The sequence below is a fragment of the Carlito syrichta genome, unplaced genomic scaffold (genome assembly GCF_000164805.1).
Source record: "Carlito syrichta isolate Samal-C Ts95f unplaced genomic scaffold, Tarsius_syrichta-2.0.1 Scaffold304427, whole genome shotgun sequence".
Classification (NCBI taxonomy): Eukaryota; Metazoa; Chordata; class Mammalia; order Primates; family Tarsiidae; genus Carlito; species Carlito syrichta.
The window spans coordinates 453,573-480,978 of NW_007248523.1; the positions used below are offsets into that span (position 1 = coordinate 453,573).

General features: G+C 41.2%; 1 protein-coding gene across 1 annotated transcript in view; it reads right to left on the reverse strand.

Moving 5' to 3' along the window:
- UBL3 (ubiquitin like 3) overlaps positions 1–27,406 on the reverse strand; it is a 61,317-nt gene that overhangs the window by 33,437 nt on the left and 474 nt on the right. The window lies entirely within an intron of this gene.

A 27,406-nucleotide genomic window follows, 5' to 3' on the forward strand; every position in this document is an offset into this window, starting at 1 on the left:
GCCTGAAATTGCTGTTAACAGTGAGCAAAAGAACACAACACTCACAGAATAGCCAGCCTTTCGAATGCAGTCATTTTGTGTTTCTCTGTTGTGTGAGCCATTCTGATTTCCAGTCATAGCAATATTGGTTGCAAAAAGGCAAATTGTGTTCTTTAATTTAAAATACTAAGAATATTAAGTGCCATTAAATACTTACAAAGGCTGCGCGCAAAACATACTACACATCACTGGGACTATCTTGAGTCACCGGTGATCTCAGAAACCCTAAAGAAGCCTCACTCTTTTCATCTCGTGTGGCCTCTCGGTGGCACCTAACACAGAGGAGCACTGGGCCTTTCTTTACACGCGACCTTCTCTTGGCTTCCATGACCGGTCACGTGGCTTTACTGACTTCTCATTCGCTTCTCCCTCTCAGTTGCCCTTGCCATTCCTTATATTAGCCTTTTTTCAGGCTAAGTCTGGGCTCCCGTCTCTAGCTCTGTATTCTCTTTTCCAGAATAGGATCAATTCCCATGCTTTAAAAACCACTTACATGCTGATGACCCTTAAATTTCCATTTCTTGCCTAAACTCTCTCCTCTGAATTCCATCATCATATAGCCAGTTATTTTACATCTCCACTTTTTAAAAAATCTCACACATCTCAAATGTAGGACTGATCCTAGGAATTGACACCATCATTCCCCCAGTAGCTCAATCACATAGTACTGTCTGGCCGCCTTACTGCCTCAATTCCTAATACCACAGCAAGCTGTGTAGTTTACCTCTGCAAACAGTTGGCTCTAGGCATCTGTGGGTTCTGCACCTGTGAACTCAACCGTGAATCACAATATCCAAGGGGAAGAAATTTCACAAGCCGGGCTCGGTGGCTCAGCCTGTAATCCCGTGCCTTTGGGAGGCTGAGGTGAGTGGATTGCCTGACCCGCGGGTTCGAGACCCGCCTGGGCAGCGAGACCTCATCTCTACAGTAAATCAAAAAATCAGCCGGGTGTGGTAGCGCGCGCCTGTAGTTCCAGCTACTTGGAAGGATCACCGGAGCCCAGCAGGTGGAAGCTGCGGTGGCTGGGAGCGGCCGCTGCACTCCAGTCTGGGCGACAGAGTGAGACTCCAACTCAAAAAAAAAAAAAAAGAAATTTCACAAAGTTCCAAAAGGCAAAATTTGAATTTGCTACACTCCAAGTACTGCCCTGAATCCACACAAATGAAGTAATGTGCAGGCATTTTATGAGGCATTTAAACCCAGAGATGACTGAAGGGATACAGGAGGATGTGCTGGTTATGGCAAGTACTTGGCCATTTCCCACAGGGACTCGGCCATCTGCGGTTTTGCTACCTGAGAGGTGGGGGCTGCTGGGGGACGGGTCCTGGAACTAGCACCCGTCAACATCCAGGGATGACTGTATACGCAGTTAGACATGTCTCCTTCACTGTGTCTACTCCCGTCTGGGCGTTTGTTATCTCGACTGAACTACTGCAGAGTCTTCTAACTGGTGCCTGCTTCCGTTTCCCCCAAAGAATGTGTTGTCCATACAGCCGCCAAGGTGACCTGAAACATAAATCGGATCCTGTGCCCCCTGCCAGAAGCACTTTGGTGGTTTTATGGTACCCTGTAGGTAGCACCGAAAGTCCTGCCCAGGCTGTGTGTGCTCGGACCCAGCGTGTTCTTCAGCCTCACTGGGGCCTTTCTTCTTTGGCCATGGTGTCTTGTCCTATTGTCTATTTTTCTGTCCTCAAATGTGCCTCGATTTCTGCTTGGAAGTCTTTATATACTCCACTGCCCAGAACATCCTACCACCTACGCTTTGCCTTTTTGGCTCCTTCTTTGGGTCTCAGTGCAACACCTCCTCAGAGAGCCTTCAGCAAAGGCCATCCCCCAGCTCCCACTCCCTGGGCTGCCTCTCCTCAGCCCGGCTGGCTCATCCCCGCAGTTCCCACACTTGCCTTCCATTGCTGGTTCACCTGCCAGTCAGTGCTATGTTGTTGGCTCCATGTTGTCAGAGACTCATCTGTAGTTTGCACCCTGTGTACCCAGTGTGCCTAGAGTAGGCACTATCTGAATGCACAATCAATATAAGGAAACAAAAAAATAATATGCTCCATTTTTACAAAACATTTTTGAGCTAACAAAACACCTTCATATATATAACATCTCATTTGAGCTTCACAATAGTCTGAGCAGTTAGGTATTTAATGTCATGCAAGCCCTGGTCTTGCCAGTAGGCATGTGACCTTGGGTAAGTCATCTACAAATGAGATGGGGGTGGTGTGGGTATCCACTGAATATATATGGAAATATTTTGTGAACTCTACAGTATGAAACAGATGGTGGTGGTAGTGGTATGACAGCTAAGAAACTCAGTTCCCAGAACTGTTAAGTCCAGGATGCCACAGTTGTTAAGTGGTATAGTTGATAACTAAACCCAGGCTGTGTAGCGAATAGAAAAGCCAAGGGTCCTTAATAAGTGGTAACATATTAAAACGTCTTCATAAATAGTGCTGGGGAGGGGGGCTGGATTTGGAAGGGCATTTCCCTTTTGTCCTGCCATGTACTTTCCTAAAAAACCAAGCAATGAATTGCAAATTCTACAATACTGATATCATGTTTAGACTTGCATCCCTAATTAAAAACTCAGCATTAGGTAAACAAAATATGGCCAACAATGTATCCTCAAGGCAAATGTATAGACATTGAAATTCTGTAATTATTTAAAATAGTAAAGTCATGCTTTAAGTTTAGTAAATGGACATACATGCATCGTATACACTGCGTGTACAGACAGCAAATAATACCATGGCATTGTTTCCTAAATTTGAGGCAAAATTAACTTGCTAGGTATATATTAAATATTTAACTTTTTTTTCTTCTTAAAAGTCCTAAGGGCTTTGGAAGACGATTTTAATGGTCTAGAATAGACCGATGATGAAAACTTCTCAAACAGCTTCTTTTCCCTCATTTTTCTCTCTAGCAAACAGGTTTGAGAATTTCATCTTACACACCTGATCCTTCTAGAAGCACTATAAAAGCTGTTGAATGCATGTTTGTTGTGATGATTGTGGTTTTAACCCACTACAAAGAACCTATAAAATAGATAATTATTGCATAGTAATACATGTAACCATTCAATAGCATAGATGATCCTTTTTAAATTTGGAAAATGTAGAAAATATCTTAAAATGGCAGAAAGGCATCCAGTTTGTTACCTCCCAAAGATAACCAGTATAAATATTTTGGTTTATTTGACAATCTTGCAAATAACTGTTAAAGATAGGTCTTGAATCAGCTTTTTCTGCTCTTCTTCAGATTCCTGATTTATTTTTCACCCCTCCAGAACAGCAAGCATAGCTGATTGTCATTAGATCAAGCACAGTCCTCAAGGAAGCAATGATGCAAGCTAGACTCTACACTAGACACTGTTTCCAGTTATAGACTAATGCATACTTCACTGACCAGCAGTATAATTATTGGATAAAAACTACTAAATTTTAAAAAGAGCCTAAAAAATTCATAGAATTAATAGGACAAGCTGGATACAGAATTGCGGCTGAAGTGAATAATTTGGTGGAAAGTAGAAAGCAGAGGGCCACAGCGGCGATGGGAGGTGAAGGCTGAGGTGCCAGGGTCACAGAGCTCAGGAGCAGCAGGGAAAGTCCCAGGCAGGACACCCCCCACCACCCCTGGCCGGAGCCCCGGCAGGATCCCCCCACCACCCACCCCCTGTGACGGGGCTCAGCAGAGAAAGAACTTCACCAAGATGACAAGCCAGCTGTGTCATAGCCAGGGCACAAACAACCCAAGGCCCAGACTCACAGCTCCAAGTCTGTCTCCTACACAGGAAGCAATTAAAGGGGCCTGACATCACAGAAGGTAAATTACGCAAATGTGAACATGATATGAAGTTGATGGTGCCCACATTCTCTGTGACAGCAGTTGATTCTCTGTGGAACAGGAATGGCAATACTATGAATTTTCATATTCAAACACCTAATCTCAAATTCCAACCAGCTCCTTTTGGTATCCCTGCTCTTTCTTTGTGACTTCATATTTTTAAAGTATACTACATATCAGAATAATTGATCATTGAAACAATATAATATGGTATATATTAAATATTAGCTTAGAAATACAGCCCCACTGCAGGAAAAAACAAGATAGAAGTTGTTATTATACGGCCTAAACACAGCACCACTGGCACAAAAGCCACTGAATAAAGCCTTATGAGTCACAGAAGACTGCAAAATGCACATGTATCACTGGGTCAGGAGAGAGGACAATGCCAAGGTCGACATATCCATCCCTTCAGGTGGTAGCCATGGGAAGCAAAGCCTGGAGTGAAGAAAATGCTTTTTAAAATTTCTGTATTTAAGCTAAAGAACTCTTCACTCTGAAGCAAAGATCTTGGTCCAATTAAAAAGGCATCAGACTTGGGTCAGTTGGCGTGGCACCTAGGACCTTAGAGCTGCACCCACGGCCACCTCCACCCCTAGCTCGGCCCTCTCTTCTGATGGACATGGATAATTAACCACAACTCACTCACACTGGGCCTAGAGGTAGCTTGAGAATTCTTGTTAATGAAGCATATTTTTGGCAACCACTATAAATCAATAATTGGCAGGAGTGATAACCCTGTTTTCCAGTCTGTCATTAGATATTTTCTGGTTATTCTCCTTTCTAAAGTAGACTAATATAAAGGTTAGTAAGCCCACCATTAACCACTCAAGAAGTAATAACTACCCATTTGCTGAGGAAAAAAGGTTTTTTTCCTCCAAGGCACAATTTTATCTAATTGAATGTATGTAATTTTACTAATACAGAATACAAGATGCTACTTTGAATGCACACACAGCAGTTTATTCTAGAATGGTATTCATAATGCCCTGCTAGAAATCCTTAGCAGTTTTAGAAAATGGTAGAATTGTTTGTTAAGAACTTATTTTTAAGGCCGTGGCTCATGCCTGTAATCCCAGTACTTTGGGAGACCAAGACAAGGGGCTTGCCTGAGTCCAGGGGTTCAAGACGACTGGGCAACTTGGCAAGACCTTGTCTCTAAAATCAAAATCAAAAAATTAGCTGGGTGTGGTGGTACATGCCTGTAGTTCCAGCTGTTTGCAAGGTTAAGGCGGAAGGGTCACCCAAGCCTAGCAGGTTGAGCTTGCAGTGGCCATGATTGTGCCGCTGCACTCCAAGCCTGGCCCACAGAGTGAGACTCTGACTCAAAAAAAGAGAGAGAGAGAGAATTTATTTTTAAACCTAGCCTGTGTATGATTTAATGTTGGATAATTGCATAGAAATTGTATATAATGAGTATGTAAAATCATGCTCTGTCATTTCCACTTATTGAATGTTGTGATATTTCAACCACTCATTCAATAAAAAACATAAGAGGACAAATCAGAAAAATCTAAGAAGATTTTTCTGAAGATTTCACTCAAGTTCATAATAATTCTTCCAGTCGTACAAGGGAATGATTTTTCTTTCCAAGTTAAGGAGACTGTTTTTTATGAAAAAGGTATACACGTTTCTCACAGAGAAGGTGTTACTGACGGCCTTTGCAGAGCAGAGGTGCCCATGCCTTCATCCCAGCAGAAAGGTCCATGAGTGTCTCGGAAGTGGGGGCCCAGGCCTGTAAGAGTTGACAGTGAGCGTGAGTGTGAGTGAGTGTGTGTGTGTGTGTGTGAGTGTGTGTAGATACTACATATCTGGAAATACGTATGAATGTCGTATGTTGGATTTGTTTTAAGATAACCCAGGAGGAGCAAGCTGATCATGTACAAATACAGATAAAACATTCCCAGCCATGAGCGGGTCACTGCTGAAGGTGGGAGATGGACACATGGTGATTTTATTACAATAGTCTCTCTGTATATGTTTAAATTTCTTCATAAAAGTCTAAATAAAAGTATTTACAAAATCTCACCTAGGTGACTCCATGAATGTTGCAACCTGAAAGAGCTGCGTTAAATAAACCCCAAGTAAAGAGAGTCATTTAGCTCTGAAAGAGAAAATGGGAAACTTAGTGGAAGACAGAAGGGAAAGCCAAGGAAGGTTATTTTGTTGCAATATGTATCCATACCAGAAGTCCGGGAATAAAGCAACAGGTCAGAGTTCAAAAGAAACAGCTGCTTGAGAACACAGGATTTAGCCAAGTCCATAAACTAACAAGGCTGTTACAGTAGGGTTTCTACAAATCTGAAAAAAATTTATCTACCAATCATGGGATTCAAAGACTTGATACAATAAGGCAGTTATATTTTCTGTAACCCACCCTGGATGATTACCACTTACTTATAATAATGAATGTTAAATACCAAGCTACTGCAAATTACGTCAACTTCCTTATTATGAGCATTTTTTCAAAAATAAAATGTGTTCTTCTAACAGAAAGGACACCAATTTTTTTTTTAAAGGAAAAGTTAGAAGAGAATTGTGTCAGCACATTAGAGAGAAACAACTTAGAAAGACTCCAAGGACCACCGCCCCAAGAGTTCACGGACAGCGTTCATGAAAGTCAAAGGGCTGAGCAGAAGAGCTGAGGCCCCATGGCCAGAGATAGCCCAAGGACAATTATCCCTGTTCCACACCCTCTCCCTCCAACGTTTTCAATAGCCAACTGCAAGGAGAAAACGTCAACTACTTCAGAGAGGTAAAAGGTTCTACGAATAAGCTTCTTAGGATGATTTATGGTGTCTAGATAGGCCCAACAATGTCTTCTAACTTAAAGTACCTCCATCACATGGTATTTTCTTTCTTTTCTGGAAAGAAGCATCTCTAATGAAGTCCCTAGTGATAGCAGTTATGCTAGTGACACTGAAGAAGGAGATGTGTCGGAGACTGGCAGAACCTCACCGAGAGGTCCTGAGTCTGTTGGAGGAACCCAGAATGAACAGAGTTTAGCATACTCCCCCGATTTCCTTGCAGCCTGGAGTTTATTTTTCACTCATGGTTCCTATATTTGAAATGGCATTAAACATTTCAAAATATTATAGAAAGTTGTTTTTTTCCTTGAGTTATCTTTCATTATACTATGGATATTGCTTGAATCAACATTATTAGTTTATGACCGTGATACAAACAATACACATAATTGCCTACTAAGGATCCTAAAGTCAGCCTCGTAGCTTATTTACTAGTATTTGTGAAATGAATGCTTCCTTTTTGCTGTATAATCTTATCACATGCATATACAAAATGAATGGCCTTGTTTCTATTACATGTAGCACTTAAAAAGAACACAGTCTACCTTCCCAGAATTCTAGAGATGTTACACTGTCACGAAACAGGCTGTGGAAACAGAATGCCTGGGCTTGAATCCTGGCTACCCCAGTTACCAGCAAATTGTTTAAAAACCATGTTTCAGCTCCCTGATCTGTAAAATGGGATGATGATGATAATACCTAGCTCTTAGCGTCATAGGGAAATTTTGCTGGATTAATACACGTGAAGCACTTAGAACAGTGCCCACCCACCTGGGCACTCAATACATATAGGCTTACTCGTATTTAATTATTGAAAATAACACAAACTACATAAGAAAGCTTACTTTCTGATCAGAAAGTACCAAGCAGACCTCATTTTAAAAGACTATAAAATCTGAGCAGTGCTTCAATGTATTTATACTTTTTTAACCTATTATTTGCAGGTTATATTCTTGTTTATTACACTAAATTCATCACAAAATAACCCTCTGACATAGCAAAGCTGTACACACACCAGGACTAAACTTGTGTTTACTGTTTACAGCTGTAGTATGTCATTTCAGAGTAATCACAGTTCTTGAGGAGTTACTCAAATTGCTCAGGAAGTCAGATGCAATACCTCTGCAACCATTCTGCAAAAGTTTATTAGTAGATACAACTGTTAAATCTTTAAAGAGATCGGGCTACTGTTGCTTTGCAGATATTAAATTCCACCTAGAACACGAAGACACTATCTTTTCCCAAAAAAACCAGGCTAACTTCTTTGGTTGAGTTTTCTGACACTTTCTGTATGTATCATTTATTCACTGAATATGTATTCCACATGTAGCCATGTTTAGTATGCCAATAAAAACCTTTTACTTGCTTTCTATTTCTCTGGTGCAAGGTCATATAAAAATGTTGACTTTCTTTTAAACTTACTTTTGGTTTATGGTTTTCTATTAACTTTGTAAAGGACTACATAACCTGAATTATCTGATTGCACATAAATCCCCAAAATAGACAACCATCAACAAAATAGTGGTACTCAGGGAATTTAGATGAAGTGAAGAACAATTTTATAAGCAGTTGCCAGGTGATCGCAACTGGTCTTTTAAAGCCCTTTGTTAAATTACTTAAATTAGAGACTTGCTTTCATTCAGGACTTTTAAGAAAGTATTAATATTCTTAATTCTCATATAATTAATAATGCCATCACTAGAATACACTGCCTTGGTTGAATATATTTGACAGCCGCCTATAAATTGGCAGACACCAAAGTCAATGAACTTGATGCACACGCAATTTCTGAAAAGTAAACCATATGTAAATGTTGTAAATCATAGAGATTTGTTTTTACTTCACTTACTTTTGGCAGGGGAAGGAGGAGTAAGCACAATATAGTTAAAATTTAAAGCTTGTTTTTTAAAAATCTTGTGTACTACAGAGATGTACAGATACCAAATATATATTTTCAATCCTAGAAACAGAGTAACATTAAGTACTGACTGCGGGGGGCAGGGGAGTTAAAAGCAAAAGAGTCTATAAGACCAAAAAGACTGTAAAATAAGCATTCCTGCAAATCTCAAATATCAATAAACTTAAGCCACTTCTTTTGATTCTACTGAAATAGTCTGGTTTAGGTGAGTTTTTATTTTGCTTTGACTTACTGATTAAAATTAGAAAAATGTTTCCAGTCACTGACACAACCATATTACTCTACAGTCTCCCCAAAAAGAAGACCACATGCTTTGTTGGTTATTTTTTTTTAGAAAAAGGTCTTGCTCAGTCACCCAGACTGGCGTATAGTGGTGCAATCACAGCTCACTGCAGCGCAAACTACTGGGCTCAAGCCATCCTCAAGACTGCCTCAGTCTCCTGAGTAGCTGGAATTACAGATCCATCACCACATCTAGCTAATTTTTTAAAAAAATTTTATAGTGATGGGGGTTTGACTATGTTGGCCAGACTGGTTTTGAACTCCTGGGCTCAAGCATTCTCCAGCTTCAGCCTCCCAAAGTGCTGGGATTACAGGCATAAGCCACTGCACCCAGCCAAGCACTGCATTTTAAAAAGGAAAAACAATACAGTTGTGTTTAAAAGAAGCCTACCTAATCCTTTAGGAAAAACCAAAAGATTTTCTTATGAGTGACTGTGAACTGCCTATAAAAGGGCACCTAATTAAATGTGATCTTTCAGACCTCTCCAAATTAGAACATTTCAAAATGAATCATCAATCTCACCTGCACACACACGTGCTTCCATCACTCACAGAAAAAGGCTTGAGTGCTGAGAGTAAAAAGAACATTCATATCTAAGAAACAGAATTTTGTAAGTGGTATTACTTTCCTTCAAATATTTTCTATTTTACAGATTTTATAATAACCTGATTGCTTTTTGAATTAGTTACAAAATTAGAATAAAATAATAATAGTAAGTCTAGATTTTTAAATGCATAGAATATGGCCAAGAAAGGACAAGATGGGGCAAACCACTTGAACACTTCTCTTTGGGAACCACTGGCTGAGTACCTCGAGAAATCACAGGAAGGGTAAGTCACTTGTCTTACTACAGAGGACAAATCCATCCACAAGTTCCTTTTATGATGACTGAGGGAAACCACAGTAACCTATTGGGTGGCGCATAATTATGATTCCTTTCCTTCTAAAAAGTTTATTTTTAAAAATATTGTTATTTTAAATGTATTACATTAAATTATGCATTATAAAGGTATAAGAAATTACTTAAGCCGGGTTCGGTGGCTCAGCCAGTAATCCCGCGCCTTTGGGCAGCTGAGGTGAGTGGACTGCCTGAGCCCGTGGGTTCGAGACCCGCCTGGGCAACTTGGTGAGACCTCATCTCTACAGTAAACCAAAAAATCAGCCGGGCGTGGTAGCACGCGCCTGTAATTCCGGCTACTCGGAAGGCTGAGACGGAAGGATCGCCGGAGCCCAGCAGGTCAAGGCTGCGGTGGCCGGGAGCGGCCACTGCACTCCAGTCTGAGCGACAGAGTGAGACTCCGACTCAAAAAAAAAAAAAAAAGAAAGAAATTACTTATGTTATTTTAAAATTAAATTTGTTTTTAAAATATTAAATGTTAAGACAGAAATGATCAAATTAGGAACATTACTCTTCTAGCTAAAACGAATACTACACGCTCTTATTATATACTGTTAAGTCCGACAAAACATACTATAAAGCTATGTACTGTGTTTTCACATCAAGTGGCTGTAGGCTCCACTCTTCTGTTTTCATCTCTCTTGTATACAGGGCGGGACCCTTTGGTGCATTTCTCAGGTAATTATAATGCATATAAGTTATTCAAGCCACTTGGGAAACAAGAAAAGTTTTCCAGTTTCCAGGTAGACTGCCATCCCTTTTGTCCACCCTGGGATGGCCAGAGAACTATTTCGGGACTGCAGCTAGCCTGCAGCTGTCTAACTAGCGGTTCTAACTGAGAATGAGACATATAAGCCTTTCTTCCAGAAATGACTCATGTGTTGGCATAATTCAAAAACAAAAATACAGTAATAAGCTTACGTCTGCACTCTGCAGTATACACGACTTAAGGGTGAACCCAGAATACAGTTATTTAGGGAAAATACTTTCTCAGTTTTTTTACTTTTCTGGGTTGCCTGCCCTAAGCCCCAAAAGAGTAAGTAGACACTCCACTGGGGAACAGAAGAGCGTTTGCTTCTTTCCTATTACTTCTGAGAGGCAAGATGTCCCCTTTTTTCAGTAAAACTGTCTTTCTCTGGGTACAGAGAATTTAACAAGGAAGAACATCTCTTAGCAAACCTCTTCCTCTGAGCATGAACCGAATGGCTGTCACAGAACCAACAACCCTATTTATTAGGTGCTAGAGAAATTCACCTATGTAAGACCAAAAAGCATCAATTTCAGAGCAGAAAACAAGAACATTAATGCCTGTCTAGATTATACATAGTGGCAAAGAAAAGTAGTTTGATAATTAGGAAGGGTCAAGAAAAGGCAGACACAGTCACAAAAATGGAAAAGTTATGACGTCCAAAAAAAGTGGACACAGGAAATCATTCTATGCCCAGCATGCGGATATGGAAGAAATCTGCAAGAATTCTACTTTGGCCACATAAAAATATCTGATGATGCATGAAGACCCACCCGGCCGTCACCAAATCGCACGGAACGGCCTTTCACCAGTCCTCACCCTCCACTGCGCTGCCCCAACCGCTCTGACCGCTCTCCCTTCTCGACTTTCTTCTCAGATGGTTTCCACGGCAGACCAGCTGTTTTTTTCTTCGATTTTCCTGTGACTCTGCTCCCTTTCTCACTCTTTAACTCCTCTTTCCCCAAAGAGAAGCACTGGGTCTCGGGCTATCCTCCTCCCTCGGACTGTGTCTAATCTCATACCAATATCATTTATATCATTTTTTCTTCAACGGAATGCTGATACTGTGTTCTTTAGCCCTCTCTTCTCTCCCCAGGCTAATTTCACACTTTTACTGGAGTTAAGGAAAGGTCAAAAATGATGCCCAGGTTCCTATACTGCTTGCCCTTTTTAAAAAGACAATTCCACAAGCTTGACTATGTATCTTGCTATTTAATAGCACACTGAAAATCAGAAAAGTTTTTAAAAAGGCTGATGACAGCTTACATAACGACAGAAGAAAAAAACAGAAGCTGACATCAAGAGGAGAAAAAAAGAAAAATCACAAAAAGTAAAACCAAAAGCTTAGCCATATGGGACCACTCGGAAAACAAGTTAAAAAACAAAAACAAAAGTCAAAAACCTGTTTAGTCCACTGTGAGAATTAATTCTACAAACCACACATTAACTACACAGTCCACTAAGTAGCCACACATAGCTATTTTCATTTCATTAAAATTCAAGCCAGGTACAGAGGTTCACACCTGTCATCCTAGCACTTTGGGAGGCCGAGGTGAGAGGACTGCCTGAGCCCAGCGGTTCGAGATCAGCCTGGGCAACTTGGCAAGACCTCATCTTTACAATAAATCAAAAAATTAGCCAGGCATGATGGCACATGCCTGTAGTTCCAGCTACTTGGAAGGCTGAGGCAGAAGAATCGCCTGAGCCCAGCAAGTCGAGGCTGTGGTGGCTGTGAGCGTGCCACTGCACTCCAGCCTAGGTGACAGAGTGAGACTCCAACTCAAAAGAAAATCAACAAAATTAAAAATCCAGTTCCTCAGTCACACTAGCCACAGAGAGCTAGCAGCTACCTTACTGGATGACACGGTAAAAAAAATTTCCATCTTTATGCAAAGTTCCATTGGACAGAGCTGAGCTACTAAGTCAACATTTGTTTTCTCCATCTACTCAGCACTGCACTAGGTGTAAGGATTTAAAAAGAGAAAGCCTCTCTCTGCCTACAAAGGGTACAAGTCTGTCTAGCGAGAGAACAAAAAAATTCCCAAATGCTAGACTACAGTCAATAATATATGTCTAGGAGACAGCAATTGACTCTGTGGCCCAGCTCTGAAGCCAAACCAGGTCACCAGGACTCCAGTCCTTGTACCTAGTTACTACAACCCTCCTTCTTTGTAGACTCAGCCCAGCTCATCTATAGCATTATGATGGCAGGGCAAATGGTGCTAAGATGCGCTGTTACCCAGAAAGCCCCGGGCCGTCAAAGCAGAGATGCTGACACCAGGACAGGGTCTGAGTCAGCTCTGGTCCTCTGGAGTTGGTGCCTTACACCACCGGCAACCTTGAAGGAAGACACCTCCTGCCACTCAGGTTATTTTCCTTGAACTCTCCCAGGAGACAGCTTTGCCTCAACTGTCACTTTTGGTTTAGAGCTTTCAGCAGGTACTATACTTGCAGGGTCTACCTGCCTGGCAAAGTTGCAAGACAATACCAAGGAATGGACATTGCAGCTGAGGACAGGTCTCAGGAGTCACGAGCAAGGAAGGTGAGGCCCATTCTAAGCAGAGAGGGAAGGCTCTGCAAAGAAGAAGGAAAAGCCTAAGAGGCCACAGAAATATCTGTGGATTCTCAGGGGGTCAGCACAACTCCAACACAGGGCCTATCCAAGAAGGCAGCAGCAGGAGAAGAGGCTGGCCCATGACCCAACTGCCTGAACGTTGCCATGGTAAGGAGCTGGCTTGGATGAGCCTGTGAGTGACAGCCAGCCATCGTTAAGGAGAATGGTCAGGTGACGGGATCTGGGAAGAAGGGAGAAGAGAGTAGTAGTAGTAGACAAAGGGAAAAGATGCCTGGATGGGACCTGGTTGAAAGTGGTGGCTACAAAGAAGAGGAAACTGATCTGTGAGACATTTAGAGAAGAATGGCCGGCTCTGACTACTGAGAGGGTCTAGGGTCTGTCCAGGACACTGTCACCCAAAAAACGTCCGCTGCCCAAATTAGTGAGGAGGATAATGAGACCACTTAGGGCAACGGACAGAAAGCACAAACCATGAGAAGTACAGAAATGTAAGGCACTGGCAGAAGAAATAGCAAGACACGAAAAAGAACAAAGAAATCCAACTGAGGCAGGGTAGCAAGCACAGGTTAGACACAGATACGTTTTCCGTAGGGAGGTTTCAGGAAACATTCAGACATTTTTTAAATGGAATTTTACTGCAACCCTCTTTGGCAAGTCAAAATAAAGCTCCATCAGATGGATGGAGCAGCCCATCTTTCAATTCATGGCTTAGAATAATAATCTCTAGGATTCTCAGCATAATAATCTCTAAGAATCTCGCAGGCTCCCTTTGGCAGAAGGCCAAAGACCACTCTTTAACCAGCCAAAGCCATAGAAACAATAAGACAACCACATTTTAGCTAAGGAACTGGAGGACTGGAAACATCTGACGGGGCTCCCACGATGTGATCAGGAAAAGACCACCCCTCCCCTTCTCTCCGCCCATCAGGACCCCAGAGATGTCAATCTCCAGAGCAGTGGTCTCTAGGCTTCACCTTCTTCATCATCTCAGTCATCATGAAGGTCTATCAGGTTTATTGCAAAGAGAAAGGCATGGTTTCTTTCGCCCGTGCCAGCTCTGCCCTGTCACCCTCTCTCTTTTCCCTTCTTTCTCTAATAAACTTTATGGGAAAACTTTGTTGGCCACTCTAAAATTCATTTTAGAAATGAGTCAAAGAATCCACAAGTTTTGCGCTGCACCCCACCTGGCATCATGCCACATAGGAAGTGCTCAAAAAATACTTGTGGATTGAATAAATACTGTAAAGAAGTAAAAAGAACAGAATAATTACATGCAGACTTATAAGAAAGAACATAAAATGATATGGAAATTCTGTTAATCTTTTTGAATGCTAAAATTAAAAATCTGGATAACTCAATAGTCCTCTAAATATAAAAGGCTCAAAGTGTTTTCTTCAAGTATGTAATATATGACGCACAATATACTCATATTTATAATTAATGGTAACACAGTCTATTTACAGCAACAAAGTAATGAGAGAGATTTGATAGCTTAAAAAAATCACTCACAATGCTTGATAGCCACGCAGCAAATCCACCACTTCAAGTATTTAAGGCCTATTAAAGGCACCAAACCTCAGTTAACACTTTCTCAACTTCCATTACAAATTTCAAATTTCCCTTCTGACATTTTGGTTTAACGTTAAATAAATGTTAAATTAACATTTAAATTGTTAAATTAAATGCTAAAGTTAAAATGTTAAAATTAAACATCAAGCAAAAGCAAGATGCTAACACTGAAATGTCAGAATACTGGTGTATTCATAACCACTGGCTTTGTAAAGAGGATGCGGTATCAAGAAAGTGGAGAACAATCAAAAGGTTAGGAAAGCACAAATCCAAGATCACAACAAGCTCACTAGCTAGCAGGCTTCATGAACGTTACCACATATCGCTAAGCTCCACTCTCTGCATCCATGAAACGCAGCTAACACGAGCAAGCACCTACCTGACAGGCTTGTTCTCAGAGTTTTTTGATGGACTAAATCTGTTTCAAGTAATGAGCATGGCACAGCGCCCTACAACAGTTATTTACTCCTTTAATTCACAAACACTATGGAAACCTACTGTACAAAAAGGCACTCTACTAAGTCCTGGCTATCGTGGCAAATAATAAATACACACCTCCCCTCCTGGAGCCTATGACCTCCTGAGGAAGACAAACACACAAATGACAGCAATCAACAGGGGCCTGAGACAGAAGCTGAGGGTGTCCACTTCAGCCATCCAGTCAGGAAAGGCATCCCTGAACAAAGAAAGGCCAAAAGGCACGACCCGTGCAGAGAGGGCATAGACGGATACCAATTAGTGTCACAAGCAGAGCGACTGGCGGTGTACAAGGGAGCGGCACAGCTGTGGGCAAGAGCCTGCGGCGTGTGTGTGAACTGAGAGGAAGTCAGTGTAACTGAAGCACAGAAAATGAGGGGAGATGAGACCATCAGGAGAGCAGGAGCCAGATCAGGCAGAACCCTGAAGGGCCAGGGTCAGCGCTGGTGATTGTATTTTATGGAATTGTGCGCATCAATGGAAGCGCTCAGCTATCTCTGGAAAGGCATTACAGAGGAATGTGAATGAATTCATAGGATTGCTCCAGGATGAATGCAGTTGCCCAGGAGAGGGATGGTGCTTGTATAGGGGGGCGGTGAGGAGAGGAAGAGAAGTGGGTGGATTCCAGAAAGTCTTGGACACAGACTGGATGTGGAGGCTGAGGAAAAGGGAGCATTCAAGGATGGTTCCTGTAAAGGTCTGACTCAAGCAAACGCTCGGTTGATGGCGCCATGGTGAGCACACAGTGATGTCATTAATTTTAGCTACTCTTAGCTACTAGAAGGATAGACAAGAGAGAGGACTGGTGATCCAAAGACACAAAACAGCAGAAAATGAATCCAGGGCACAAAAAGAAAAGCGACAAGGGAACAGCAATGTCAGACCAAATTTCCCACTGAAAACAACTAAATGTGACATAAAATAACCCCCAAATCGGGCAACGCCCTAGGGTCCCCTCCCACTGTGGGAGCTTTTCTGTCCTCTCAGTAAATCCTGCTTTCAAGCAAACAAACAAACAAACAAACCCTGAATCCCCAGCTATCTGAGGCACAGGGAGAGCAACCAAGAGCCAGGACACAGGAGACGAGATCCCTTAGAGAGGAAGGTACACTGAGAAGACCCCCACAGTCCCCCCTGAGGTATCTGCCAATGACTCCCCCAGAGCAAAGGCCAAGCATAAAGCAGCACCCAGAGTTTGTATCACTCCCCCTGAGCTGGGAAGACACAGACATCTACCAAGAAGCCAGGACTGAGGATCCCAGAGGAGAAAAGGAAACTTAAGGAAAAAGCCCAACATTCAGCCCAACTCTTCCCCTCCAGGAAACATGATGAATCATAAACAACATGGACAGAAATTCAGGAAACCCCAGCCAAGAGATGGTTTTGCAAAGAGGGTAAAAAACTAAGCAGAGCTTTCATCAACCTCACAGTACTTGAAATTCAGGACTTGCGAAGGCAGAGGCATCTTGGTAAACACCTCCAACTTCCAGCTGAGACCTTAGAAAGCCATGGACCAGAGTGAGGCTATGAGAATTTCCTGACTGCCCTGAATTCTGCCTCATGTCCTATCAGTTGCTGATGAATCAAAGAGATTAATGGTTTTCTAACCGCCCGCCAGAGAACATAAATTCCTACCTGTAGAAAGATATCCATCATTCAGAATCTCTCCAATCTTCATCACAGTGTTAATAAAACATTACCAGGCATCCACGAAAAAAAGGATCAAATAATCAAAAAACAGACAACAGAAGCAGGCTCACAGGTGACCTAGATGTTAGAGTCATCAGACAGGAACTTTGCAACAATGACTATTATACTCAAAGCAATGTCAGATAAATACATCATGAGAACTTAATTCTATGGAAATTTTAGGACTAAAAACACAAAAACTGAAACTAAAAACTCAGTAATTGGACATAACTGGATGCGTGACAGAGAAGATATATGTGAACTTGATGACAAGTTAGTGGAAAATCTCCAAACTACAAGACAGGAAAAAAAAGAATGGAAACAGTGAAATGATGTAACATACATGTAGCTGTCGTCCCATAAGAAAAGGAGAAAACTGGAACAGACCTAATACTTAAAGATTATTAGCTAAGACAATGCCCAAAGTGACAAAAGATGAAAGGCCAACTAGAGACTCAAAACACTCTACAAACTCCATGCAGATCACACACACATAAACACACACACACACAGCTACACAGGAGCACAACACAGTAAAACTGCTGAAAACCAAAGACAAGAAACCATCTTTAAAACAGCCAAGGGAAAGCACACTGACTTCAAAGGAGCAACACCACACCCCAATGCTGACTTAACATAAGCAGTGGGGGCACCAGAAGATGAGAGCAGCACATCGTGAAGATCCTGAAAAGAGAGGCCCTTTAAAAATGAAGGTCAAATGAACACATCTTCAAGTAAACAAAGGCAGAAAATTCATTCCCAGAAGATCAGCACTAAAAGTAATACTAAAAGGAGCTCCGTGGATAAAAGGAAAATTACCCAGATGTCAATGCAGTCAAACAGAAAGAAATGAAGCCCTCCAGAAGGGTAAATGTGAGGAAGACACACTGAAATGAGCAGTGACTACTAAAACAACAACATTATTCTTATTACTACTGCTGCTACTATTTCGACAACAATAATAAGGACATCTTTGAGGTTTAAAGTAAAGCAGAGGCTGAACGCTGTGTAAACGGAATAGAAGTGTGGAAGGCCTTTCCATTTCTCTGAAAGTTTTAAAGGCAACAGTGCATGACAGACTCAAAAAGCTAGAGGTGTACACTGTAATCTGTAGGCTCACCAGAAAAGTTAAAGAAGAATTTATAACAGACAAACTGAGAGAGGGAGACATACATCAATATCTGATTAAAAGAAAGCAAAGAATGAGAGGGAAAAGTTATAAAGGACTCATGGAAAAATAGAAAACACAGAGTGAAATGGTAAACTTACACCCAAATAATATAGTCCAGTAATTACATTAAATGTAATGCAACAGAAATGATCAAACTTAGTTAAAAAAAAAAAACTCTACTAAATGTTTAAAGGGATTCTTCTTAAGTACAAGGACAAAAAAAAGTTTAAAGGATAAGAACAGAAAGAGAAGACAAAAGAAAACCGTACGAATACCCAAAAATACAGAGTTTAAAGCAAAAAATATTACTAAAGATGATAAAAGGATCAGTCTAATAAGAAGATACAACAATCATACATTTATTTGTAGCTAATAACTCAGTCTCAAAATATGAGGCACGATTTGAGAGAACTAAAAACATAAAGGCAAATCAATTCCCACACATGTGGCAATTTTAACACACCTTTCTCAATTGAGTTTTTTAAATTTTTAATTTTTAAAAAGACAAAAAAAGTCAGTAATGATACAGCAAACAAAACATGATTAACAAACTTAACTGCTACACACTGCACCCTGTACTCAATTTCCTAAAACTTATAGTAAAGCAAGTGTCAACAAATTACCCGCTGTTGAAATCCCTAGAACAGCCCCAGACCACAACAGAATTAAACTAGATATCAATAACAAAAATATGGCTAGAAAATCTACAAATGCTTAGGTATTAAGCAATATATTTCTAAATAACCCGCAGATCAAAGAAGAAACCACAATGAACTTTAAAAACATTTTGAGGGGTACAGGGGTGGGGGGAATATATATTTATATTTTGAATTGAATAATAAAAAAAATACATTGAACTTGTGAGATTCAGTTAGAGTTGCATTTACAAAGCAATTTGATAAACATTTTAAAAAGTAGAAAAAATTTTTTTTTTAAAAAGCAGCCAGTCGGGTGCAGTGGCTCAAGTCTGTAATCCCAGTACTTTGGAAGCCCAAGTCAAGAAAATTGCCTGAGCCCAGGGGTTTGAGAGCAGCCTGGGCAACGTGGTAAGACCTCGGCTCTACAATAAATCAGGAAAAATTAGCCAGGTGTGATGGCGCGCGCTATGCTTCTAGCTACTTGGAAGGCTGAGGAGGAAGGATCACCTGGGCCCAGCAGGTCGAGGCTATGGTGGCCACGAGTGTGTCACTGCACTCCAGCCTGGGCCACAGAGTAAGACTCCAACTCAAAAAAAATTTTTAAAAGGCAGCCAGGCACAGTGGCATGTGCACCTGTAGTCCCACTGGGAGACTGAGGTAGCAGGATGGTTTTAGCATCACTACAAAAAAAATTTATAAACTTAAATAAATAAGAAAAGCTTATAATTAATTACCTAAGTCCCATCTCAAGAAACTTTTAAAAGAACAGCAAATTAAACTGGCAAAAAGTAGAAGGAAAGAAAGGTAAAAGCAGAAATCAGTAGAAAGTAAATAATTTTTAAAATCTGAAATTTGGCTCTTTGAAAAGGCTGATTGAAATAAAAAGGCACCATGGCAAATAAGCAGATTTAAAAAGCAAATACCATTACTGTTATTACAAACATCAAACTGATGAAATACGGATATACAAAAAACCTTAAGCCCAACTAGAAAATTTAGATGAATGGACAGATCCCTTAAAAAGCAAAACTTGCCAAAATTGACAAAGTAATAGAAAATGTGAATAGCCTTATATATACTGAGGAAATAGAATCAATAATCTTCACAAGAAAACTCCAGATGGCTTCACCAGTGAATCCTTTCAAACATTTATGGATGAAGTGAAATCAATCTTCACAAACTCTTCCAGAGAATAAAAAAATACTTCCCAGCTCATTTTATAAGGTCACGGTAACCTTGATTCCTAAATCTGTCAAAGACTTTACAAGAAATTAAAATTGCTAGTCAATCATTTTCATAAACAAAAAAATGCAAACATTCTATCTAGCATATTAAAAGAATAATAACAAAAAGGTAGGTTTATCCAGAAATTCAAGGATGCTTAGAAATTAAGAAATATAAGTTCTCCTCCTCCACATCCCCTCAAAAACTAATACATGTCTTTTGACATGACAACTGCATTACTAAGAGTTTTATCCTAAGGAAATAACCGAACAAGACACAAAGTTATGTTTAAGAATAACTATTAGATCATGGCTTATAATAGCTTTTAAGTGCCAATGAATATGGAATTAGCGCAATAATTTATATATATATTATATATATATATATATATAATCTCAGACTCAGTTCAAAATTATAATACGATTCTATACTTATTTGTATAGATATTCATGATATATGACTACATGAAAAAAGCAGGAATATTTCTAAAGTAAAACCACTAATTGTATATGAAAGTAAAGAAAAACATATCATGAGAAAATTCTGTCTAGACAGATACACTGTCATCTTTCTTTAAGTACATAAACAAAAAACGAGATGCCAAACTTCGACAAGTTTCTTCAGCAGAAAGAACATTTTCCTCTCAAAACTAGTCAGAAAACAGCTCACATATATATTTCACTTACACCATAAAAAAAGCTACAAGATTTCAACCAATCAATAGATAATCTGCTTCATATATAAGCAGTTAAAGTGAAAACAAAAACAGAATGCCCCAAAAGCACTAAATCCTTTACAAGTCAATCTATTTATTACATGAATAGGGCATTCAAAGTGAAACTTTGAAAGGAAAATTCTCTTGTGTGACAAACATATACACAAGAGGACTCAAAATTCCAACAAGTTTAAAGAAACTCCCATTAATTTTAACAATTAGCAAGACAACCAACCTTCATTAAACTCATTCCAATCCAGAGATTGCATAGTCTGAAAAAGATGCATAGCACAGGCTTTGTCCCACCACACAAGCTCAGCCCAATCAGCAAAGACAGCCTGGAGCAAGGTGCTGGAAGGAATCCGAGGCATCTTGCTTGGGAAAACGTGCTGGAGGGACTTAGCACTAAGTCTGTGCAGGTGAGAGAGGGAGGAAGGATGCAGGTGTTTACCATTATTGCCATCAGACCCCGCTCCTGTCCTACTCAACTTTTTCCCAACTACGTGACCGCAAACCGGTTCCTTATCCTCTCTGAACCTAGGCAGTGAGGAAAGTACAGATGAGCTCTGCTGCTCATCAGATCGTGAGGTCTGAAACACACAGACAAGGTGACAGATAAGTAAAAGTCTCTCCTAAGGCCACACCACAGCTCCCAAATGACCAACTATCTTGCCTTCTGTAAGTGATGACTGCTTTCTCCTCAATGATTTCCCCAGGCCCCTTTACTTCTGCCTCCCAAGACTGCTGAGAGATCCCTGACTAACCTCCCTCCACACGAACAGGACAGCACTCAATCCCAGAGTCCCCAGCATCATTCAGCACAGCCCAACCCTGCAGAAGCTCCGCCCAACCCGACCTGCTTCACTACAGATGCATTCCCGGGGTCTCCACCTGGTGAGTATGAGAGTTTCTCTATGTATATACCATATGTCTAGCCAAGGTCACTGTGAAGACTAAATGCAATGCTATAACGTAAAATGTCAGCACTGGCCTGGTAAATAGCAAAAGTGCACCACAAAGATGAGTTCTCTGTGAGCTCCAAGTAAAGCTGGACATGTCATTTTATTTTTTAATCACCTGACTACCTATTCGCTGCCAAGAATCTAGATCTCTACAAATCGCAGCTAAGAGCCAGAAAATAAGCCCCCCAAATACACAGAACTCCGGGCAACCAAAACAGACACTGTACAGACAAGCCTGTGAACAAAGATCATGCGCTTCACTGTAGGGTGACTGCTGAAAATCCGACTCAGACACCATTTGCTCATTTTTAACACACATCATTTTAATAAACTTTGAAAATGCAATGTCCACATCCATAGAACTATGAGACTCCCAACTCTTACTGGTCAGCAAGGGACAACAGGTAGGCACACTGGCTGCTCAACAGGCAAGGGACAGAAAACTTGTGTCTTAAGTCATCTAGTGTGGTGGTTTCTCAATTCTTTTGACTGAACATCAACATCTCAACTAAAAAATGCTTAGGGTGCCTACCCCCAGATTATGAGCATTCATTTATACATCATCTATTACGCATACGAGGGGAGACCCCCCAAAACAGAATTTATTTATAAAAAAGTGTATATTTACTCCTACATGTTTAAACTTCAGTCACCTTCAAGGTCTTCGTTGGATGCAATACATGTATCGAGACTTTTTTTCCAACGCTCAGAACGGTTTTTGAACCCGTCCATTCTGATGTCTTTGAGAGCTTCAGCTGTTTTTCGTTTCACCTCTTCCACATCAGCAAACATGTCCCTCTGAGGACTTTTCTCATTCGGGGAAACAAAAAAGTCAACTGGGGTGAGACTGGGTGAACAGGGAGGGCAGGGCACGGGGGTCATGACGTTTTAAATCAAAAACTGCTGAACACAGCGCAGTGTGGGCAGGTGCGTCGTCATGGTGGAAGAACCAGTCACTTGTTCGCCACAACTTTGGACGTTTCTTCCGCAAATCATGATGCAGCCTTCTCAAAACTTCCAGATAAAAACTTTGGTTGACCATCTGATCCAGAGGAAGAAATTCCAAGTGTACTACAAAGAATAATTCTGTTTTTAGGCGGTCCCCCTTTGTATGTATAATATAAAACATATACTAAAAACGGATTAAAAGATTAAAATATCTTAAGTTTTACTTTAACCATTATTTTAACTATTAACTATTTAAAATATTGCTTTAATCTCGCAATCACTAAAAATACTATTCCTATTAACACATTAAGTGACAGCAATGTTACTGAATATGCCTTTTTATTTTTTTAAATCTTGGTTTCCCAGTCTGTGAAGTTCAATGTATTTTGACTCTTGGTTTTAAGAGCTGTCATAACTCATAACTGAAAAACCTAGCTCACAAATATGCACAGATCTACATAGAAAAATGTCACTTACTAACATACTCAGTAATAGTATTACTTCTTCATCCTATCACCAAGCATGCAAAAGTTTTTGTTAAAAATCAGCCACCTGCTGTCAATATTATTAAAGTTTCAGTTTTCCTGATATCAGTCAGATATCTTTACAAACTAAGGAGAATGTCTGGCTTTTTGTATTTCCAATAAATGGGACCAAAGTCCACTGAAATCTTTATAAGTAAGATTCTTCAACAGATTGGAAATATCTAAACATGCTTTCAAAATGTTCTCTCCAAAACATTAGCTTCTTCTGAAAAGCAGGTACTTTCTCGCTGTTTACAATGTCAATTGTGCCTTGAAGTGACAACTTAGTGACTGTTTTCTCAAAAATACCTGCTAGGGAGCATACTACTGACAGCCTCCCGTCATCCTAGGTAAGATCAGCAAATAGAATTCTCTTCTAATAAAAATGTGTAACTCATCTTTGAGTTCCAACACTTCTGACAGTAAATCTCTGCTCCCCATCTCAATACACAGTATCACAGAGTCTTCTTTTAAAAAGTACTTGTGAAAGGAACTATAAGATTGTGCATGGTGGCTCACACCTGTAATTCATGGAGGCCAAAGCAGGAGGATGCCTTGAGTTCAAGACCCGCCTGGGCAACATAATGAGACCCTCTTCTCCACAAAAGTTAAAAATTAAACAAATCAGCTGAGTGTGGGGGCATGCCATAGTCCTAGCTACTCCAGAGGCTGAGGCAAGAGGACTGCTTGAGCCCAGGAGGTCAAGCCTGCAGTGAGCTGTCATCACACCACTGCACTCCAGCATGGGCAACAAAGTGAGACCCTGTCTCAAAAAAAAAAAAGAACTATGGGAGATGGAATAACTATAAGATACTTATATCCATATAAATGATACCTGTGTAAGAAGAAGAATATCAAATGCACTGAAAGAAAATGGTTCACAGGAAGGAATGATCACTGTGGCCTATAATGAACTAAATTAGACCATTCCACAGCCATGATACGGGGTAGGATTTAGAGCTAAAAAGGAGAAGACATTCCAAGCTGGTGGAAATAATTTGTCATTTGTTTTCTTAATAAAAATGTTTACTTCAACACACCAAATAGAAGGCACATTCAAGTAAAACATTCAGAGAAACATCTATTAGAGATATGTTATTTATTAAGTTATTCAAATCACACACATAAATATGATATTTGTCTACCTTTTAGCTGCATAAAACCTTCCAACTTAAACTTGAAACAATCATAGCAAGAGAAAGAAAAATGACAAGGAACTATAAGAAAGAAAATCCTTCGGCATTAAATCTCAGCATACTTTACTGAATGTCAAAAATTCCCCGTTTCTGGATCTTTTTCTAGCATGGCATTTTTCTTTGGCATATTCTACATCTGTCATTTTACCTCAACTTGGAAAAGTGATGGAAGTTCACTTTGAAAGGAAATTCACTTTAGTAATTTCCTGTCCACAAGAGGGCTCCAATAAGTCCATGAATAGAAGCGATATAACAAAAATTACAATAAAAATATCCATTAAGCACATAAAATACACTGGGAAAACTTGAATTGTCATTATCTCATTTAACACCTACTACAAAGTGTTATATCAGCTACAATTTCTACATTAATAGTTGTTCAAGACACAGGGCTTTTCTTTAACTGTTTTATCAACTAAAATGTTCCAGATACCAAAACAGCTTTTTTATTTCTTTATATATATTCTTTAATTTATTTTTGTAATTATTCTTACTGCCAATTTCTCTCTCAGGTGGAGTTTTCAATGTAATAGATATCATGAAGTATAATCTTACTCCAAAGCTATAAATAGTAGCCTAACTGTTGTATATAATGCTTTTATAAATATAAGGATATATTTCTTGATAACTCTGCCAATCCAGACAGCAAAATTACCATGACTACCAGTCTTAGGCCTTACTACTAACACAGGCAGTAAATATTTTCTTGCAAGAAACCTACAGTTGTTAACATAGGTCATGCTGCAATTATAAACAATGAATATTGCCCCATCATAAACTATGATACTGGCTGAAAAATAAAGAAAATGAATCACTTAAATATATCAGAATGATATTCTGTTGTTTTCAGACTTTCTTCCACAAAAAAGTTGCTACACTGAGATGTTAGTAAATCTAGTTCAAAATGAATCACGCTTGGCAACAGAAAAACCAATATTTCATGTAAACACACTTGTAATATTTATAGGACACATATATTACAGAATGTAATAAAAGTACCAACTGCAAATTTTAATGAGTGCAGTAAACCTATTCTTAGGGTTGCCACTCACCCCTCCAAAAAACGGATAACGTTTGGATTACAAAAAAAAATTAGACTCCTTATAGGAAACACAAAAATGTATTGGATGTTTAAAAATAAATTTTAAATTTGAGCTCTATTTACAAAACAAAAAAACCAATGCTAAAAAATCGATTTTAAAGTGAGTCATAATCGTAGCCATAAGAACACTTTACCAAAAACATCAATTGATTTAGCAATTACTGTAGCTCAAGAATGAATGATCTCAGATGAAAACATGATGGTGGGGGGGGTGATAACCTCACGACCCCATCCCATCTCCCACTGACAAACACCATTAAAACGTAAAACAGCGAAACGTTTGTTTCTAAATGGCACAAACTGTCCACTCCGAAGCTTAGCATTTCACATAGCAAAAATGTAGAACTCAACCTTCCAAGTTTAGTGGATTGTAACGGTATATATCCAGATCAATCTGGAGTTCTGCTGCAAGGAAAGTGCAAGTTTGTGGAAAGGCGTGGGAGTGGTGACACGGGCTTTTCCAGATTCGGAGCGGAAAACTGTTCTCATTGCAAATCATGAATGTAAACTAAAATCAATTGTCAATTACTAGCATGAAGAGTTTAGCAAATATGAAACACTTCAGCGACAACTTCTAACCAATATTTATCGTATTTCAAAACGTAGAGAATTCGAGGCTCTTATCAAATAAAGGCACTTAAGCAAATGAGGGTTTAAAATGCTCTAACAAAGAAGACAACCGTAACTTCCAACGAGCTGAGCAGCCAGAAAGCAAGGCATAAAAAGTCCTCAGAACAATCGAACCGGTGCCAACCTCAGCACCCACTCAGAAACAGCACCGGGCATTACATGTTTATTACATAAGGCTGCTTTGCCCTTGCATATCACCTTTAATCAGAGGATCTCAAAGCACCACAGACCCACCAAGGCCTTCGACATACAGTCTCAAGCAGATAAAGAGTTACATCTCATAATCGCAGCTATTGTAAAACCCTGCCCCGACTTCCCAGGCCCCGATCCCAACGTCAGCAGCCAAACCCTCCGACTTGGAAACTGTTCCCCAAGCCACCTCCACCCTAAGCGATGCTACGCACATTCCAGCTTTTCCTCCTGGCTGGACCGAAAGAGAGCAGTGGCACTGTTTTACCGACACAGGTCGGTCTCGTTCCAACGTCTGGGGCAAGACCAACGGCACTCGGCTGAACGCATCTCGCAGGGTGCCTGATGGTGTAAAATGGAGGCTTTCCGAGTGCGAGCCTCTGCTGGAGGCGGTGCGCCTGCAGGTCTCGCGTCCCACGGGGGAAACGACGCTTCCCAGCTCCGGCCGGAGACCCGTCCCGGCAGCCGGCAGGGCGGCGCGGAGGAAACGCAGCCCGGCTTAACCGGGCAGGAGGCGGCGCCGCCGAGAGCGCCGGGAGGGACGGCAAACTCCACGGACGGAGCTTGAGTTCAAGGCTGCGGGGGGAGAGCGTGCGGCCGCCGCGCGGCCACCCCCGAGCCGGGGCGCGGGGGGGCCTTCGCCCTGAAAGCGCGCATGAGGAGGGAAGCGAGGCACCCGCAAAATGTCTTTCCTCCAAGGTCAAAGCAAGTCGTTCGGTGTCCCGGGTCTCAAGGTCCGTAAAGGAAAGGTCTGCTCCTCTGGAAACATGAGACTCGTTAACGACTGATCACCCACAGAGTTCCCTTTTCTCCGCGGAGACACACGCCCCCGCAGCGCGAACTTCGCTCGAAGGACGCACAACCACGGGAACCGCAACTCCGTCCGGGCAGGAGTCCTCGCCGGCCTCTCGCCGGCGCCGTGGGGTGCCCAGGGCCCGAGGGCAAAGGGCCACCTGGCCCTCACAGGCTCACTGCCGGCGCCCAGGGGCCACACGCCTCGCGCGGGTCGACCCACGGCGTCACCCTCCCCGGCGAAACGAGAAGAGCGGCTCCGGCGTGCAGGAGCCCTCGGTTCCAAGGTCCCCGCTCCGCGGCCAAGGCCCCGCCGCACGCCTCACGGCCAGGGTAAGCGCCAGACGCGCAGCCCGCTCTGAGCACCCGGTGCTCGCCAGCGCCGAGACAAGTACCCACCTCGGGTCGGCGCGGGGCTGTGACAGTTCCAACGACCTCCCAACGCTCCCGCGGCCGCGGCGTCCAT